The sequence below is a fragment of the Pan troglodytes genome, chromosome 1 (genome assembly GCF_028858775.2).
Source record: "Pan troglodytes isolate AG18354 chromosome 1, NHGRI_mPanTro3-v2.0_pri, whole genome shotgun sequence".
NCBI classification, from domain to species: domain Eukaryota; kingdom Metazoa; phylum Chordata; class Mammalia; order Primates; family Hominidae; genus Pan; species Pan troglodytes.
Window position 1 is genome coordinate 20,773,233 of NC_072398.2, and position 18,733 is coordinate 20,791,965.

Consider the following 18,733-nt stretch of genomic DNA (forward strand, 5'->3'; position numbering starts at 1 on the left):
GGCTTTTTGCTTTTTCTTTCCTTTTCTTCCAGACGGAGTCTCGCTCTGTCGCCCAGGCTGGAGTGCAGTGGCGCCATCTCGGCTCACTGCAAGCTCCGCCTCCCGGGCTCACGCCATTCCCCGGCCTCAGCCTCCCGAGTAGCTGGGCCTACAGGCGCCCGCCACCACGCCCGGCTAATTTTTTCTATTTTTCCTAGAGACGGGGTTTCACCCTGTCAGCCGGGATGGTCTCGAGCTCCTGACCTCGTGATCCACCCGCCTCGGCCTCCCAGAGTGCTGGGATTACAGGCGGGAGCCAGCGCGCCCGCCCGGCCTGCTGTAGGCTCTTTTGGCTTCCCCGCTGCCTCCCTTGCCCCTACAGTCGCCATGCTCGCCAACCTCCCCTGACTCTGCTCCTCCTTTACCGCCCACCTACACCCCCGCCGCAGCCGCAGCCGGGGTCCTCCTCCTGGGGCTCCGCCCCTACTGCACGCCGGGCAGCAGCATCCCACCGCTTCCGCCTCGCCGCCGCCCCGCCAGGAGCCCGGCTCCAGCCTGGGAGGGCAGGGGGCCGGACCCCAAAGGCGCAGCCGCGGGTTCCCTGCCGTTCGCGGTACCTTCCCGCTCCCGGAACGCCCAGGCGATTCAATTCACCCGTCGGGCGCCGTCGTCGCACCCTTCCAAACCGGGGGAAGGGGCGGGCAGGGGCAGCGGGAACCACAGACGCCAGCCAAGACCTCGGCTCCAGAACGCATGGGCTGCTTTACCCGGGGGAAGGACGTTGCTTCGCCAGCCACCAGGAAAACAGTCCCTGTGCACCCGGGATTCCCAATGCCCCCCACTTCGTGTCGACGACTCCAGTCCCGAGGACACGCCAGAGACCCAGGCCTCCGGGCCCGCCCGGGGCCACGGCTCCCGCCAAACGGGCGGGCACGCTCTGCAAATCTCCGGGCCCGCCGCAAGGCACCCAGAGCACAGGGAGGTGCCAAGAAAGGCAGGAGCCTACGAAACCCACCTCCAAAGCAAGCAATTCATCCAAGAAAAAGCCCGTCTCCGCGCTCCGTTGCTCCTCTCGCACGGACCGCCTGGCCCCCGTGTTCTGGCGCAGCCCAAGCCCCCTCCACCCTACCCCGGCCTGCTCAAGAGGGCGCTGCCTAACGGAGCCGGGCGCTTCCTCTCTAAGGCTCTATCGCTCTTGCTCTCTAGCTCCCTCCGCCTCTCTCTTCTAGGTTTCCCCCTGGACCTCGTGCTACTTCTGTCGTTTTCCCTCTGTCTCTCTGTCTCTCTCTCTCTCTTTCTCTGTCCCTCTCTCTTTCTCAGCCTCTCTGTCTGTCTCCTTCCCTCTCGCCCTCGCCTGTCTCTCTCGATAGCTGTCTCTGTCCCTCCTTCGGTTTCTATCTCTCCATCCATCTCGTCCTTGCTCTCCTCCAAGCCGCGTGTGTGTGTGCGTGCGCGTGCGTGTGCGTGCGTGTGTGTCTGTGTCTGTGTGTGTCTCTGTGTGTCTGTGTGTGTGTGTGTCCGCGCGAGCGCGTGCGATCGCGCCCGCGTGTTGTCTCTGTGTGGGGGAGTGGATTTGCTCCTGGTGGTGGTGGGGTGTGTCTGGGTTTCTCTCAGGCCCTCTCACCGGAGATCAGGCCACCGCCTCTAGTGCCAGCGCGGGGCAAAACAGGGCCACCCCCCGACCGGCTACACCCCACGCCCTCTTGCCCCCCGGCCGGGTCTTGGTCGGGACAAGCGACCGTGGTGGGGGCGTTGTGAGAGAAAGGCCCCGCGCGGCTGGGCCGGCTGTTCGCCTTGGGCCAGCCCTGACGGCTCTGGGTGGGTGGGGCAAGAGGGGGCCTCGCAGGAGCCCCTGTGCGGCGAGAGATCCAGAACGCTGCCTCCGCGACAGGGCGGAGGACCGGAGGGCGTCCCAGGATCGTGGGCCCTGGGCCCTGACGCCTCGGAGCACTCCCTGCTCCGAGCGGGCCCGATGTGGTGGAAGCTCGGGAGCACGGGAGCCGGGGGAAGGCCGCGGGCCAGCGGCTCGGGGGTCCCCGATCCGAGCCCCGCGGCCCCGGGCTGGCGGTGACGGCCGCAATCCGGGCGGCACGGCCGGGCCGGGCCGGGCTCTTGGGGCAGCCAGGCGCCTCCTTCGGCGTCTACGGCCATACCACCCTGAACGCGCCCGATCTCGTCTGATCTCGGAAGCTAAGCAGGGTCGGGCCTGGTTAGTACTTGGATGGGAGACCGCCTGGGAATACCGGGTGCTGTAGGCTTTTTCTTTGGCTTTTTGCTTTTTCTTTCCTTTTCTTCCAGACGGAGTCTCGCTCTGTCGCCCAGGCTGGAGTGCAGTGGCGCCATCTCGGCTCACTGCAAGCTCCGCCTCCCGGGCTCACGCCATTCCCCGGCCTCAGCCTCCCGAGTAGCTGGGCCTACAGGCGCCCGCCACCACGCCCGGCTAATTTTTTCTATTTTTCCTAGAGACGGGGTTTCACCCTGTCAGCCGGGATGGTCTCGAGCTCCTGACCTCGTGATCCACCCGCCTCGGCCTCCCAGAGTGCTGGGATTACAGGCGGGAGCCAGCGCGCCCGCCCGGCCTGCTGTAGGCTCTTTTGGCTTCCCCGCTGCCTCCCTTGCCCCTACAGTCGCCATGCTCGCCAACCTCCCCTGACTCTGCTCCTCCTTTACCGCCCACCTACACCCCCGACGCAGCCGCAGCCGGGGTCCTCCTCCTGGGGCTCCGCCCCTACTGCACGCCGGGCAGCAGCATCCCACCGCTTCCGCCTCGCCGCCGCCCCGCCAGGAGCCCGGCTCCAGCCTTCCCGGGAGGGCAGGGGGCCGGACCCCAAAGGCGCAGCCGCGGGTTCCCTGCCGTTCGCGGTACCTTCCCGCTCCCGGAACGCCCAGGCGATTCAATTCACCCGTCGGGCGCCGTCGTCGCACCCTTCCAAACCGGGGGAAGGGGCGGGCAGGGGCAGCGGGAACCACAGACGCCAGCCAAGACCTCGGCTCCAGAACGCATGGGCTGCTTTACCCGGGGGAAGGACGTTGCTTCGCCAGCCACCAGGAAAACAGTCCCTGTGCACCCGGGATTCCCAATGCCCCCCACTTCGTGTCGACGACTCCAGTCCCGAGGACACGCCAGAGACCCAGGCCTCCGGGCCCGCCCGGGGCCACGGCTCCCGCCAAACGGGCGGGCACGCTCTGCAAATCTCGGGGCCCGCCGCAAGGCACCCAGAGCACAGGGAGGTGCCAAGAAAGGCAGGAGCCTACGAAACCCACCTCCAAAGCAAGCAATTCATCCAAGAAAAAGCCCGTCTCCACGCTCCGTTGCTCCTCTCGCACGGACCGCCTGGCCCCCGTGTTCTGGCGCAGCCCAAGCCCCCTCCACCCTACCCCGGCCTGCTCAAGAGGGCGCTGCCTAACGGAGCCGGGCGCTTCCTCTCTAAGGCTCTATCGCTCTTGCTCTCTAGCTCCCTCCGCCTCTCTCTTCTAGGTTTCCCCCTGGACCTCGCGCTACTTCTGTCATTTTCCCTCTGTCTCTCTGTCTCTCTCTCTCTCTTTCTCTGTCCCTCTCTCTTTCTCAGCCTCTCTGTCTGTCTCCTTCCCTCTCGCCCTCGCCTGTCTCTCTCGATAGCTGTCTCTGTCCCTCCTTCGGTTTCTATCTCTCCATCCATCTCGTCCTTGCTCTCCTCCAAGCCGCGTGTGTGTGTGCGTGCGTGTGTGTCTGTGTCTGTGTGTGTCTCTGTGTGTCTGTGTGTGTGTGTGTGTGTGTCCGCGCGAGCGCGCCCGCGTGTTGTCTCTGTGTGGGGGAGTGGATTTGCTCCTGGTGGTGGTGGGGTGTGTCTGGGTTTCTCTCAGGCCCTCTCACCCGAGATCAGGCCGCCGCCTCTATTGCCAGCGCGGGGCAAAACAGGGCCACCCCCCGACCGGCTACACCCCACGCCCTCTTGCCCCCCGGCCGGGTCTTGGTCGGGACAAGCGACCGTGGTGGGGGCGTTGTGAGAGAAAGGCCCCGCGCGGCTGGGCCGGCTGTTCGCCTTGGGCCAGCCCTGACGGCTCTGGGTGGGTGGGGCAAGAGGGGGCCTCGCAGGAGCCCCTGTGCGGCGAGGGATCCAGAACGCTGCCTCCGCGACAGGGCGGAGGACCGGAGGGCGTCCCAGGATCGTGGGCCCTGGGCCCTGACGCCTCGGAGCACTCCCTGCTCCGAGCGGGCCCGATGTGGTGGAAGCTCGGGAGCACGGGAGCCGGGGGAAGGCCGCGGGCCAGCGGCTCGGGGGTCCCCGATCCGAGCCCCGCGGCCCCGGGCTGGCGGTGACGGCCGCAATCCGGCGGGCACGGCCGGGCCGGGCCGGGCTCTTGGGGCAGCCAGGCGCCTCCTTCGGCGTCTACGGCCATACCACCCTGAACGCGCCCGATCTCGTCTGATCTCGGAAGCTAAGCAGGGTCGGGCCTGGTTAGTACTTGGATGGGAGACCGCCTGGGAATACCGGGTGCTGTAGGCTTTTTCTTTGGCTTTTTGCTTTTTCTTTCCTTTTCTTCCAGACGGAGTCTCGCTCTGTCGCCCAGGCTGGAGTGCAGTGGCGCCATCTCGGCTCACTGCAAGCTCCGCCTCCCGGGCTCACGCCATTCCCCGGCCTCAGCCTCCCGAGTAGCTGGGCCTACAGGCGCCCGCCACCACGCCCGGCTAATTTTTTCTATTTTTCCTAGAGACGGGGTTTCACCCTGTCAGCCGGGATGGTCTCGAGCTCCTGACCTCGTGATCCACCCGCCTCGGCCTCCCAGAGTGCTGGGATTACAGGCGGGAGCCAGCGCGCCCGCCCGGCCTGCTGTAGGCTCTTTTGGCTTCCCCGCTGCCTCCCTTCCCCCTACAGTCGCCATGCTCGCCAACCTCCCCTGACTCTGCTCCTCCTTTACCGCCCACCTACACCCCCGCCGCAGCCGCAGCCGGGGTCCTCCTCCTGGGGCTCCGCCCCTACTGCACGCCGGGCAGCAGCATCCCACCGCTTCCGCCTCGCCGCCGCCCCGCCAGGAGCCCGGCTCCAGCCTGGGAGGGCAGGGGGCCGGACCCCAAAGGCGCAGCCGCGGGTTCCCTGCCGTTCGCGGTACCTTCCCGCTCCCGGAACGCCCAGGCGATTCAATTCACCCGTCGGGCGCCGTCGTCGCACCCTTCCAAACCGGGGGAAGGGGCGAGCAGGGGCAGCGGGAACCACAGACGCCAGCCAAGACCTCGGCTCCAGAACGCATGGGCTGCTTTACCCGGGGGAAGGACGTTGCTTCGCCAGCCACCAGGAAAACAGTCCCTGTGCACCCGGGATTCCCAATGCCCCCCACTTCGTGTCGACGACTCCAGTCCCGAGGACACGCCAGAGACCCAGGCCTCCGGGCCCGCCCGGGGCCACGGCTCCCGCCAAACGGGCGGGCACGCTCTGCAAATCTCGGGGCCCGCCGCAAGGCACCCAGAGCACAGGGAGGTGCCAAGAAAGGCAGGAGCCTACGAAACCCACCTCCAAAGCAAGCAATTCATCCAAGAAAAAGCCCGTCTCCGCGCTCCGTTGCTCCTCTCGCACGGACCGCCTGGCCCCCGTGTTCTGGCGCAGCCCAAGCCCCCTCCACCCTACCCCGGCCTGCTCAAGAGGGCGCTGCCTAACGGAGCCGGGCGCTTCCTCTCTAAGGCTCTATCGCTCTTGCTCTCTAGCTCCCTCCGCCTCTCTCTTCTAGGTTTCCCCCTGGACCTCGCGCTACTTCTGTCGTTTTCCCTCTGTCTCTCTGTCTCTCTCTCTCTCTTTCTCTGTCCCTCTCTCTTTCTCAGCCTCTCTGTCTGTCTCCTTCCCTCTCGCCCTCGCCTGTCTCTCTCGATAGCTGTCTCTGTCCCTCCTTCGGTTTCTATCTCTCCATCCATCTCGTCCTTGCTCTCCTCCAAGCCGCGTGTGTGTGTGCGTGCGCGTGCGTGTGCGTGTGCGTGCGTGTGTGTCTGTGTCTGTGTGTGTCTCTGTGTGTCTGTGTGTGTGTGTGTGTGTGTGTGTGTCCGCGCGAGCGCGTGCGAGCGCGCCCGCGTGTTGTCTCTGTGTGGGGGAGTGGATTTGCTCCTGGTGGTGGTGGGGTGTGTCTGGGTTTCTCTCAGGCCCTCTCACCCGAGATCAGGCCGCCGCCTCTATTGCCAGCGCGGGGCAAAACAGGGCCACCCCCCGACCGGCTACACCCCACGCCCTCTTGCCCCCCGGCCGGGTCTTGGTCGGGACAAGCGACCGTGGTGGGGGCGTTGTGAGAGAAAGGCCCCGCGCGGCTGGGCCGGCTGTTCGCCTTGGGCCAGCCCTGACGGCTCTGGGTGGGTGGGGCAAGAGGGGGCCTCGCAGGAGCCCCTGTGCGGCGAGGGATCCAGAACGCTGCCTCCGCGCCAGGGCGGAGGACCGGAGGGCGTCCCAGGATCGTGGGCCCTGGGCCCTGACGCCTCGGAGCACTCCCTGCTCCGAGCGGGCCCGATGTGGTGGAAGCTCGGGAGCACGGGAGCCGGGGGAAGGCCGCGGGCCAGCGGCTCGGGGGTCCCCGATCCGAGCCCCGCGGCCCCGGGCTGGCGGTGACGGCCGCAATCCGGCGGGCACGGCCGGGCCGGGCCGGGCTCTTGGGGCAGCCAGGCGCCTCCTTCGGCGTCTACGGCCATACCACCCTGAACGCGCCCGATCTCGTCTGATCTCGGAAGCTAAGCAGGGTTGGGCCTGGTTAGTACTTGGATGGGAGACCGCCTGGGAATACCGGGTGCTGTAGGCTTTTTCTTTGGCTTTTTGCTTTTTCTTTCCTTTTCTTCCAGACGGAGTCTCGCTCTGTCGCCCAGGCTGGAGTGCAGTGGCGCCATCTCGGCTCACTGCAAGCTCCGCCTCCCGGGCTCACGCCATTCCCCGGCCTCAGCCTCCCGAGTAGCTGGGCCTACAGGCGCCCGCCACCACGCCCGGCTAATTTTTTCTATTTTTCCTAGAGACGGGGTTTCACCCTGTCAGCCGGGATGGTCTCGAGCTCCTGACCTCGTGATCCACCCGCCTCGGCCTCCCAGAGTGCTGGGATTACAGGCGGGAGCCAGCGCGCCCGCCCGGCCTGCTGTAGGCTCTTTTGGCTTCCCCGCTGCCTCCCTTCCCCCTACAGTCGCCATGCTCGCCAACCTCCCCTGACTCTGCTCCTCCTTTACCGCCCACCTACACCCCCGCCGCAGCCGCAGCTGGGGTCCTCCTCCTGGGGCTCCGCCCCTACTGCACGCCGGGCAGCAGCATCCCACCGCTTCCGCCTCGCCGCCGCCCCGCCAGGAGCCCGGCTCCAGCCTGGGAGGGCAGGGGGCCGGACCCCAAAGGCGCAGCCGCGGGTTCCCTGCCGTTCGCGGTACCTTCCCGCTCCCGGAACGCCCAGGCGATTCAATTCACCCGTCGGGCGCCGTCGTCGCACCCTTCCAAACCGGGGGAAGGGGCGGGCAGGGGCAGCGGGAACCACAGACGCCAGCCAAGACCTCGGCTCCAGAACGCATGGGCTGCTTTACCCGGGGGAAGGACGTTGCTTCGCCAGCCACCAGGAAAACAGTCCCTGTGCACCCGGGATTCCCAATGCCCCCCACTTCGTGTCGACGACTCCAGTCCCGAGGACACGCCAGAGACCCAGGCCTCCGGGCCCGCCCGGGGCCACGGCTCCCGCCAAACGGGCGGGCACGCTCTGCAAATCTCCGGGCCCGCCGCAAGGCACCCAGAGCACAGGGAGGTGCCAAGAAAGGCAGGAGCCTACGAAACCCACCTCCAAAGCAAGCAATTCATCCAAGAAAAAGCCCGTCTCCGCGCTCCGTTGCTCCTCTCGCACGGACCGCCTGGCCCCCGTGTTCTGGCGCAGCCCAAGCCCCCTCCACCCTACCCCGGCCTGCTCAAGAGGGCGCTGCCTAACGGAGCCGGGCGCTTCCTCTCTAAGGCTCTATCGCTCTTGCTCTCTAGCTCCCTCCGCCTCTCTCTTCTAGGTTTCCCCCTGGACCTCGCGCTACTTCTGTCGTTTTCCCTCTGTCTCTCTGTCTCTCTCTCTCTCTTTCTCTGTCCCTCTCTCTTTCTCAGCCTCTCTGTCTGTCTCCTTCCCTCTCGCCCTCGCCTGTCTCTCTCGATAGCTGTCTCTGTCCCTCCTTCGGTTTCTATCTCTCCATCCATCTCGTCCTTGCTCTCCTCCAAGCCGCGTGTGTGTGTGCGTGCGCGTGCGTGTGCGTGTGCGTGCGTGTGTGTCTGTGTCTGTGTGTGTCTCTGTGTGTCTGTGTGTGTGTGTGTGTGTGTGTGTGTGTCCGCGCGAGCGCGTGCGAGCGCGCCCGCGTGTTGTCTCTGTGTGGGGGAGTGGATTTGCTCCTGGTGGTGGTGGGGTGTGTCTGGGTTTCTCTCAGGCCCTCTCACCCGAGATCAGGCCGCCGCCTCTATTGCCAGCGCGGGGCAAAACAGGGCCACCCCCCGACCGGCTACACCCCACGCCCTCTTGCCCCCCGGCCGGGTCTTGGTCGGGACAAGCGACCGTGGTGGGGGCGTTGTGAGAGAAAAGCCCCGCGCGGCTGGGCCGGCTGTTCGCCTTGGGCCAGCCCTGACGGCTCTGGGTGGGTGGGGCAAGAGGGGGCCTCGCAGGAGCCCCTGTGCGGCGAGGGATCCAGAACGCTGCCTCCGCGACAGGGCGGAGGACCGGAGGGCGTCCCAGGATCGTGGGCCCTGGGCCCTGACGCCTCGGAGCACTCCCTGCTCCGAGCGGGCCCGATGTGGTGGAAGCTCGGGAGCACGGGAGCCGGGGGAAGGCCGCGGGCCAGCGGCTCGGGGGTCCCCGATCCGAGCCCCGCGGCCCCGGGCTGGCGGTGACGGCTGCAATCCGGCGGGCACGGCCGGGCCGGGCCGGGCTCTTGGGGCAGCCAGGCGCCTCCTTCGGCGTCTACGGCCATACCACCCTGAACGCGCCCGATCTCGTCTGATCTCGGAAGCTAAGCAGGGTCTTGCCTGGTTAGTACTTGGATGGGAGACCGCCTGGGAATACCGGGTGCTGTAGGCTTTTTCTTTGGCTTTTTGCTTTTTCTTTCCTTTTCTTCCAGACGGAGTCTCGCTCTGTCGCCCAGGCTGGAGTGCAGTGGCGCCATCTCGGCTCACTGCAAGCTCCGCCTCCCGGGCTCACGCCATTCCCCGGCCTCAGCCTCCCGAGTAGCTGGGCCTACAGGCGCCCGCCACCACGCCCGGCTAATTTTTTCTATTTTTCCTAGAGACGGGGTTTCACCCTGTCAGCCGGGATGGTCTCGAGCTCCTGACCTCGTGATCCACCCGCCTCGGCCTCCCAGAGTGCTGGGATTACAGGCGGGAGCCAGCGCGCCCACCCGGCCTGCTGTAGGCTCTTTTGGCTTCCCCGCTGCCTCCCTTGCCCCTACAGTCGCCATGCTCGCCAACCTCCCCTGACTCTGCTCCTCCTTTACCGCCCACCTACACCCCCGCCGCAGCCGCAGCCGGGGTCCTCCTCCTGGGGCTCCGCCCCTACTGCACGCCGGGCAGCAGCATCCCACCGCTTCCGCCTCGCCGCCGCCCCGCCAGGAGCCCGGCTCCAGCCTGGGAGGGCAGGGGGCCGGACCCCAAAGGCGCAGCCGTGGGTTCCCTGCCGTTCGCGGTACCTTCCCGCTCCCGGAACGCCCAGGCGATTCAATTCACCCGTCGGGCGCCGTCGTCGCACCCTTCCAAACCGGGGGAAGGGGCGGGCAGGGGCAGCGGGAACCACAGACGCCAGCCAAGACCTCGGCTCCAGAACGCATGGGCTGCTTTACCCGGGGGAAGGACGTTGCTTCGCCAGCCACCAGGAAAACAGTCCCTGTGCACCCGGGATTCCCAATGCCCCCCACTTCGTGTCGACGACTCCAGTCCCGAGGACACGCCAGAGACCCAGGCCTCCGGGCCCGCCTGGGGCCACGGCTCCCGCCAAACGGGCGGGCACGCTCTGCAAATCTCGGGGCCCGCCGCAAGGCACCCAGAGCACAGGGAGGTGCCAAGAAAGGCAGGAGCCTACGAAACCCACCTCCAAAGCAAGCAATTCATCCAAGAAAAAGCCCGTCTCCGCGCTCCGTTGCTCCTCTCGCACGGACCGCCTGGCCCCCGTGTTCTGGTGCAGCCCAAGCCCCCTCCACCCTACCCCGGCCTGCTCAAGAGGGCGCTGCCTAACGGAGCCGGGCGCTTCCTCTCTAAGGCTCTATCGCTCTTGCTCTCTAGCTCCCTCCGCCTCTCTCTTCTAGGTTTCCCCCTGGACCTCGCGCTACTTCTGTCATTTTCCCTCTGTCTCTCTGTCTCTCTCTCTCTCTTTCTCTGTCCCTCTCTCTTTCTCAGCCTCTCTGTCTGTCTCCTTCCCTCTCGCCCTCGCCTGTCTCTCTCGATAGCTGTCTCTGTCCCTCCTTCGGTTTCTATCTCTCCATCCATCTCGTCCTTGCTCTCCTCCAAGCCGCGTGTGTGTGTGCGTGCGCGTGCGTGTGCGTGCATGTGTGTCTGTGTCTGTCTGTGTCTCTGTGTGTCTGTGTGTGTGTGTGTGTGTGTGTGTCCGCGCGAGCGCGCCCGCGTGTTGTCTCTGTGTGGGGGAGTGGATTTGCTCCTGGTGGTGGTGGGGTGTGTCTGGGTTTCTCTCAGGCCCTCTCACCCGAGATCAGGCCGCCGCCTCTAGTGCCAGCGCGGGGCAAAACAGGGCCACCCCCCGACCGGCTACACCCCACGCCCTCTTGCCCCCCGGCCGGGTCTTGGTCGGGACAAGCGACCGTGGTGGGGGCGTTGTGAGAGAAAGGCCCCGCGCGGCTGGGCCGGCTGTTCGCCTTGGGCCAGCCCTGACGGCTCTGGGTGGGTGGGGCAAGAGGGGGCCTCGCAGGAGCCCCTGTGCGGCGAGGGATCCAGAACGCTGCCTCCGCGACAGGGCGGAGGACCGGAGGGCGTCCCAGGATCGTGGGCCCTGGGCCCTGACGCCTCGGAGCACTCCCTGCTCCGAGCGGGCCCGATGTGGTGGAAGCTCGGGAGCACGCGAGCCGGGGGAAGGCCGCGGGCCAGCGGCTCGGGGGTCCCCGATCCGAGCCCCGCGGCCCCGGGCTGGCGGTGACGGCCGCAATCCGGCGGGCACGGCCGGGCCGGGCCGGGCTCTTGGGGCAGCCAGGCGCCTCCTTCGGCGTCTACGGCCATACCACCCTGAACGCGCCCGATCTCGTCTGATCTCGGAAGCTAAGCAGGGTCGGGCCTGGTTAGTACTTGGATGGGAGACCGCCTGGGAATACCGGGTGCTGTAGGCTTTTTCTTTGGCTTTTTGCTTTTTCTTTCCTTTTCTTCCAGACGGAGTCTCGCTCTGTCGCCCAGGCTGGAGTGCAGTGGCGCCATCTCGGCTCACTGCAAGCTCCGCCTCCCGGGCTCACGCCATTCCCCGGCCTCAGCCTCCCGAGTAGCTGGGCCTACAGGCGCCCGCCACCACGCCCGGCTAATTTTTTCTATTTTTCCTAGAGACGGGGTTTCACCCTGTCAGCCGGGATGGTCTCGAGCTCCTGACCTCGTGATCCACCCGCCTCGGCCTCCCAGAGTGCTGGGATTACAGGCGGGAGCCAGCGCGCCCGCCCGGCCTGCTGTAGGCTCTTTTGGCTTCCCCGCTGCCTCCCTTCCCCCTACAGTCGCCATGCTCGCCAACCTCCCCTGACTCTGCTCCTCCTTTACCGCCCACCTACACCCCCGCCGCAGCCGCAGCCGGGGTCCTCCTCCTGGGGCTCCGCCCCTACTGCACGCCGGGCAGCAGCATCCCACCGCTTCCGCCTCGCCGCCGCCCCGCCAGGAGCCCGGCTCCAGCCTGGGAGGGCAGGGGGCCGGACCCCAAAGGCGCAGCCGCGGGTTCCCTGCCGTTCGCGGTACCTTCCCGCTCCCAGAACGCCCAGGCGATTCAATTCACCCGTCGGGCGCCGCCGTCGCACCCTTCCAAACCGGGGGAAGGGGCGGGCAGGGGCAGCGGGAACCACAGACGCCAGCCAAGACCTCGGCTCCAGAACGCATGGGCTGCTTTACCCGGGGGAAGGACGTTGCTTCGCCAGCCACCAGGAAAACAGTCCCTGTGCACCCGGGATTCCCAATGCCCCCCACTTCGTGTCGACGACTCCAGTCCCGAGGACACGCCAGAGACCCAGGCCTCCGGGCCCGCCCGGGGCCACGGCTCCCGCCAAACGGGCGGGCACGCTCTGCAAATCTCCGGGCCCGCCGCAAGGCACCCAGAGCACAGGGAGGTGCCAAGAAAGGCAGGAGCCTACGAAACCCACCTCCAAAGCAAGCAATTCATCCAAGAAAAAGCCCGTCTCCGCGCTCCGTTGCTCCTCTCGCACGGACCGCCTGGCCCCCGTGTTCTGGCGCAGCCCAAGCCCCCTCCACCCTACCCCGGCCTGCTCAAGAGGGCGCTGCCTAACGGAGCCGGGCGCTTCCTCTCAGGCTCTATCGCTCTTGCTCTCTAGCTCCCTCCGCCTCTCTCTTCTAGGTTTCCCCCTGGACCTCGCGCTACTTCTGTCGTTTTCCCTCTGTCTCTCTGTCTCTCTCTCTCTCTTTCTCTGTCCCTCTCTCTTTCTCAGCCTCTCTGTCTGTCTCCTTCCCTCTCGCCCTCGCCTGTCTCTCTCGATAGCTGTCTCTGTCCCTCCTTCGGTTTCTATCTCTCCATCCATCTCGTCCTTGCTCTCCTCCAAGCCGCGTGTGTGTGTGCGTGCGCGTGCGTGTGCGTGCGTGTGTGTCTGTGTCTGTGTGTGTCTCTGTGTGTCTGTGTGTGTGTGTGTGTGTGTGTGTCCGCGCGAGCGCGCCCGCGTGTTGTCTCTGTGTGGGGGAGTGGATTTGCTCCTGGTGGTGGTGGGGTGTGTCTGGGTTTCTCTCAGGCCCTCTCACCCGAGATCAGGCCGCCGCCTCTAGTGCCAGCGCGGGGCAAAACAGGGCCACCCCCCGACCGGCTACACCCCACGCCCTCTTGCCCCCCGGCCGGGTCTTGGTCGGGACAAGCGACCGTGGTGGGGGCGTTGTGAGAGAAAGGCCCCGCGCGGCTGGGCCGGCTGTTCGCCTTGGGCCAGCCCTGACGGCTCTGGGTGGGTGGGGCAAGAGGGGGCCTCGCAGGAGCCCCTGTGCGGCGAGGGATCCAGAACGCTGCCTCCGCGACAGGGCGGAGGACCGGAGGGCGTCCCAGGATCGTGGGCCCTGGGCCCTGACGCCTCGGAGCACTCCCTGCTCCGAGCGGGCCCGATGTGGTGGAAGCTCGGGAGCACGGGAGCCGGGGGAAGGCCGCGGGCCAGCGGCTCGGGGGTCCCCGATCCGAGCCCCGCGGCCCCGGGCTGGCGGTGACGGCCGCAATCCGGCGGGCACGGCCGGGCCGGGCCGGGCTCTTGGGGCAGCCAGGCGCCTCCTTCGGCGTCTACGGCCATACCACCCTGAACGCGCCCGATCTCGTCTGATCTCGGAAGCTAAGCAGGGTCGGGCCTGGTTAGTACTTGGATGGGAGACCGCCTGGGAATACCGGGTGCTGTAGGCTTTTTCTTTGGCTTCTTGCTTTTTCTTTCCTTTTCTTCCAGACGGAGTCTCGCTCTGTCGCCCAGGCTGGAGTGCAGTGGCGCCATCTCGGCTCACTGCAAGCTCCGCCTCCCGGGCTCACGCCATTCCCCGGCCTCAGCCTCCCGAGTAGCTGGGCCTACAGGCGCCCGCCACCACGCCCGGCTAATTTTTTCTATTTTTCCTAGAGACGGGGTTTCACCCTGTCAGCCGGGATGGTCTCGAGCTCCTGACCTCGTGATCCACCCGCCTCGGCCTCCCAGAGTGCTGGGATTACAGGCGGGAGCCAGCGCGCCCGCCCGGCCTGCTGTAGGCTCTTTTGGCTTCCCCGCTGCCTCCCTTCCCCCTACAGTCGCCATGCTCGCCAACCTCCCCTGACTCTGCTCCTCCTTTACCGCCCACCTACACCCCCGCCGCAGCCGCAGCCGGGGTCCTCCTCCTGGGGCTCCGCCCCTACTGCACGCCGGGCAGCAGCATCCCACCGCTTCCGCCTCGCCGCCGCCCCGCCAGGAGCCCGGCTCCAGCCTGGGAGGGCAGGGGGCCGGACCCCAAAGGCGCAGCCGCGGGTTCCCTGCCGTTCGCGGTACCTTCCCGCTCCCGGAACGCCCAGGCGATTCAATTCACCCGTCGGGCGCCGTCGTCGCACCCTTCCAAACCGGGGGAAGGGGCGGGCAGGGGCAGCGGGAACCACAGACGCCAGCCAAGACCTCGGCTCCAGAACGCATGGGCTGCTTTACCCGGGGGAAGGACGTTGCTTCGCCAGCCACCAGGAAAACAGTCCCTGTGCACCCGGGATTCCCAATGCCCCCCACTTCGTGTCGACGACTCCAGTCCCGAGGACACGCCAGAGACCCAGGCCTCCGGGCCCGCCCGGGGCCACGGCTCCCGCCAAACGGGCGGGCACGCTCTGCAAATCTCGGGGCCCGCCGCAAGGCACCCAGAGCACAGGGAGGTGCCAAGAAAGGCAGGAGCCTACGAAACCCACCTCCAAAGCAAGCAATTCATCCAAGAAAAAGCCCGTCTCCGCGCTCCGTTGCTCCTCTCGCACGGACCGCCTGGCCCCCGTGTTCTGGCGCAGCCCAAGCCCCCTCCACCCTACCCCGGCCTGCTCAAGAGGGCGCTGCCTAACGGAGCCGGGCGCTTCCTCTCTAAGGCTCTATCGCTCTTGCTCTCTAGCTCCCTCCGCCTCTCTCTTCTAGGTTTCCCCCTGGACCTCGCGCTACTTCTGTCATTTTCCCTCTGTCTCTCTGTCTCTCTCTCTCTCTTTCTCTGTCCCTCTCTCTTTCTCAGCCTCTCTGTCTGTCTCCTTCCCTCTCGCCCTCGCCTGTCTCTCTCGATAGCTGTCTCTGTCCCTCCTTCGGTTTCTATCTCTCCATCCATCTCGTCCTTGCTCTCCTCCAAGCCGCGTGTGTGTGTGCGTGCGCGTGCGTGTGCGTGCGTGTGTGTCTGTGTCTGTGTGTGTCTCTGTGTGTCTGTGTGTGTGTGTGTGTGTGTGTGTCCGCGCGAGCGCGCCCGCGTGTTGTCTCTGTGTGGGGGAGTGGATTTGCTCCTGGTGGTGGTGGGGTGTGTCTGGGTTTCTCTCAGGCCCTCTCACCCGAGATCAGGCCGCCGCCTCTAGTGCCAGCGCGGGGCAAAACAGGGCCACCCCCCGACCGGCTACACCCCACGCCCTCTTGCCCCCCGGCCGGGTCTTGGTCGGGACAAGCGACCGTGGTGGGGGCGTTGTGAGAGAAAGGCCCCGCGCGGCTGGGCCGGCTGTTCGCCTTGGGCCAGCCCTGACGGCTCTGGGTGGGTGGGGCAAGAGGGGGCCTCGCAGGAGCCCCTGTGCGGCGAGGGATCCAGAACGCTGCCTCCGCGACAGGGCGGAGGACCGGAGGGCGTCCCAGGATCGTGGGCCCTGGGCCCTGACGCCTCGGAGCACTCCCTGCTCCGAGCGGGCCCGATGTGGTGGAAGCTCGGGAGCACGGGAGCCGGGGGAAGGCCGCGGGCCAGCGGCTCGGGGGTCCCCGATCCGAGCCCCGCGGCCCCGGGCTGGCGGTGACGGCCGCAATCCGGCGGGCACGGCCGGGCCGGGCCGGGCTCTTGGGGCAGCCAGGCGCCTCCTTCGGCGTCTACGGCCATACCACCCTGAACGCGCCCGATCTCGTCTGATCTCGGAAGCTAAGCAGGGTCGGGCCTGGTTAGTACTTGGATGGGAGACCGCCTGGGAATACCGGGTGCTGTAGGCTTTTTCTTTGGCTTTTTGCTTTTTCTTTCCTTTTCTTCCAGACGGAGTCTCGCTCTGTCGCCCAGGCTGGAGTGCAGTGGCGCCATCTCGGCTCACTGCAAGCTCCGCCTCCCGGGCTCACGCCATTCCCCGGCCTCAGCCTCCCGAGTAGCTGGGCCTACAGGCGCCCGCCACCACGCCCGGCTAATTTTTTCTATTTTTCCTAGAGACGGGGTTTCACCCTGTCAGCCGGGATGGTCTCGAGCTCCTGACCTCGTGATCCACCCGCCTCGGCCTCCCAGAGTGCTGGGATTACAGGCGGGAGCCAGCGCGCCCGCCCGGCCTGCTGTAGGCTCTTTTGGCTTCCCCGCTGCCTCCCTTCCCCCTACAGTCGCCATGCTCGCCAACCTCCCCTGACTCTGCTCCTCCTTTACCGCCCACCTACACCCCCGCCGCAGCCGCAGCCGGGGTCCTCCTCCTGGGGCTCCGCCCCTACTGCACGCCGGGCAGCAGCATCCCACCGCTTCCGCCTCGCCGCCGCCCCGCCAGGAGCCCGGCTCCAGCCTGGGAGGGCAGGGGGCCGGACCCCAAAGGCGCAGCCGCGGGTTCCCTGCCGTTCGCGGTACCTTCCCGCTCCCAGAACGCCCAGGCGATTCAATTCACCCGTCGGGCGCCGCCGTCGCACCCTTCCAAACCGGGGGAAGGGGCGGGCAGGGGCAGCGGGAACCACAGACGCCAGCCAAGACCTCGGCTCCAGAACGCATGGGCTGCTTTACCCGGGGGAAGGACGTTGCTTCGCCAGCCACCAGGAAAACAGTCCCTGTGCACCCGGGATTCCCAATGCCCCCCACTTCGTGTCGACGACTCCAGTCCCGAGGACACGCCAGAGACCCAGGCCTCCGGGCCCGCCCGGGGCCACGGCTCCCGCCAAACGGGCGGGCACGCTCTGCAAATCTCCGGGCCCGCCGCAAGGCACCCAGAGCACAGGGAGGTGCCAAGAAAGGCAGGAGCCTACGAAACCCACCTCCAAAGCAAGCAATTCATCCAAGAAAAAGCCCGTCTCCGCGCTCCGTTGCTCCTCTCGCACGGACCGCCTGGCCCCCGTGTTCTGGCGCAGCCCAAGCCCCCTCCACCCTACCCCGGCCTGCTCAAGAGGGCGCTGCCTAACGGAGCCGGGCGCTTCCTCTCAGGCTCTATCGCTCTTGCTCTCTAGCTCCCTCCGCCTCTCTCTTCTAGGTTTCCCCCTGGACCTCGCGCTACTTCTGTCGTTTTCCCTCTGTCTCTCTGTCTCTCTCTCTCTCTTTCTCTGTCCCTCTCTCTTTCTCAGCCTCTCTGTCTGTCTCCTTCCCTCTCGCCCTCGCCTGTCTCTCTCGATAGCTGTCTCTGTCCCTCCTTCGGTTTCTATCTCTCCATCCATCTCGTCCTTGCTCTCCTCCAAGCCGCGTGTGTGTGTGCGTGCGCGTGCGTGTGCGTGTGCGTGCGTGTGTGTCTGTGTCTGTGTGTGTCTCTGTGTGTCTGTGTGTGTGTGTGTGTGTGTGTCCGCGCGAGCGCGTGCGAGCGCGCCCGCGTGTTGTCTCTGTGTGGGGGAGTGGATTTGCTCCTGGTGGTGGTGGGGTGTGTCTGGGTTTCTCTCAGGCCCTCTCACCCGAGATCAGGCCGCCGCCTCTAGTGCCAGCGCGGGGCAAAACAGGGCCACCCCCCGACCGGCTACACCCCACGCCCTCTTGCCCCCCGGCCGGGTCTTGGTCGGGACAAGCGACCGTGGTGGGGGCGTTGTGAGAGAAAGGCCCCGCGCGGCTGGGCCGGCTGTTCGCCTTGGGCCAGCCCTGACGGCTCTGGGTGGGTGGGGCAAGAGGGGGCCTCGCAGGAGCCCCTGTGCGGCGAGGGATCCAGAACGCTGCCTCCGCGACAGGGCGGAGGACCGGAGGGCGTCCCAGGATCGTGGGCCCTGGGCCCTGACGCCTCGGAGCACTCCCTGCTCCGAGCGGGCCCGATGTGGTGGAAGCTCGGGAGCACGGGAGCCGGGGGAAGGCCGCGGGCCAGCGGCTCGGGGGTCCCCGATCCGAGCCCCGCGGCCCCGGGCTGGCGGTGACGGCCGCAATCCGGCGGGCACGGCCGGGCCGGGCCGGGCTCTTGGGGCAGCCAGGCGCCTCCTTCGGCGTCTACGGCCATACCACCCTGAACGCGCCCGATCTCGTCTGATCTCGGAAGCTAAGCAGGGTCGGGCCTGGTTAGTACTTGGATGGGAGACCGCCTGGGAATACCGGGTGCTGTAGGCTTTTTCTTTGGCTTCTTGCTTTTTCTTTCCTTTTCTTCCAGACGGAGTCTCGCTCTGTCGCCCAGGCTGGAGTGCAGTGGCGCCATCTCGGCTCACTGCAAGCTCCGCCTCCCGGGCTCACGCCATTCCCCGGCCTCAGCCTCCCGAGTAGCTGGGCCTACAGGCGCCCGCCACCACGCCCGGCTAATTTTTTCTATTTTTCCTAGAGACGGGGTTTCACCCTGTCAGCCGGGATGGTCTCGAGCTCCTGACCTCGTGATCCACCCGCCTCGGCCTCCCAGAGTGCTGGGATTACAGGCGGGAGCCAGCGCGCCCGCCCGGCCTGCTGTAGGCTCTTTTGGCTTCCCCGCTGCCTCCCTTCCCCCTACAGTCGCCATGCTCGCCAACCTCCCCTGACTCTGCTCCTCCTTTACCGCCCACCTACACCCCCGCCGCAGCCGCAGCCGGGGTCCTCCTCCTGGGGCTCCGCCCCTACTGCACGCCGGGCAGCAGCATCCCACCGCTTCCGCCTCGCCGCCGCCCCGCCAGGAGCCCGGCTCCAGCCTGGGAGGGCAGGGGGCCGGACCCCAAAGGCGCAGCCGCGGGTTCCCTGCCGTTCGCGGTACCTTCCCGCTCCCGGAACGCCCAGGCGATTCAATTCACCCGTCGGGCGCCGTCGTCGCACCCTTCCAAACCGGGGGAAGGGGCGGGCAGGGGCAGCGGGAACCACAGACGCCAGCCAAGACCTCGGCTCCAGAACGCATGGGCTGC

General features: G+C 67.2%; 8 non-coding genes across 8 annotated transcripts; all 8 read left to right on the forward strand.

The window, feature by feature from the left end:
* The first annotated feature begins 2,118 nt into the window (after positions 1 to 2,118).
* LOC129138431 (5S ribosomal RNA) lies at positions 2,119 to 2,237 on the forward strand. Its single transcript, XR_008541669.1, has one exon. It is a non-coding gene; the product is annotated as a 5S ribosomal RNA (ribosomal RNA).
* Positions 2,238 to 4,347: 2,110 nt separating this feature from the next.
* LOC129138412 (5S ribosomal RNA) lies at positions 4,348 to 4,466 on the forward strand. Its single transcript, XR_008541653.1, has one exon. It is a non-coding gene; the product is annotated as a 5S ribosomal RNA (ribosomal RNA).
* Positions 4,467 to 6,610: 2,144 nt separating this feature from the next.
* LOC129138321 (5S ribosomal RNA) lies at positions 6,611 to 6,729 on the forward strand. The gene has a single exon (XR_008541545.1). It is a non-coding gene; the product is annotated as a 5S ribosomal RNA (ribosomal RNA).
* A 2,146-nt stretch (positions 6,730 to 8,875) lies between these two features.
* LOC129138424 (5S ribosomal RNA) lies at positions 8,876 to 8,994 on the forward strand. The gene has a single exon (XR_008541662.1). It is a non-coding gene; the product is annotated as a 5S ribosomal RNA (ribosomal RNA).
* A 2,126-nt stretch (positions 8,995 to 11,120) lies between these two features.
* LOC129138399 (5S ribosomal RNA) lies at positions 11,121 to 11,239 on the forward strand. The gene has a single exon (XR_008541634.1). It is a non-coding gene; the product is annotated as a 5S ribosomal RNA (ribosomal RNA).
* Positions 11,240 to 13,363: 2,124 nt separating this feature from the next.
* Positions 13,364 to 13,482, forward strand: LOC129138388 (5S ribosomal RNA). Its single transcript, XR_008541623.1, has one exon. It is a non-coding gene; the product is annotated as a 5S ribosomal RNA (ribosomal RNA).
* A 2,126-nt stretch (positions 13,483 to 15,608) lies between these two features.
* LOC129138377 (5S ribosomal RNA) lies at positions 15,609 to 15,727 on the forward strand. Its single transcript, XR_008541612.1, has one exon. It is a non-coding gene; the product is annotated as a 5S ribosomal RNA (ribosomal RNA).
* A 2,138-nt stretch (positions 15,728 to 17,865) lies between these two features.
* LOC129138366 (5S ribosomal RNA) lies at positions 17,866 to 17,984 on the forward strand. Its single transcript, XR_008541600.1, has one exon. It is a non-coding gene; the product is annotated as a 5S ribosomal RNA (ribosomal RNA).
* The last annotated feature ends 749 nt before the right edge of the window (positions 17,985 to 18,733 follow it).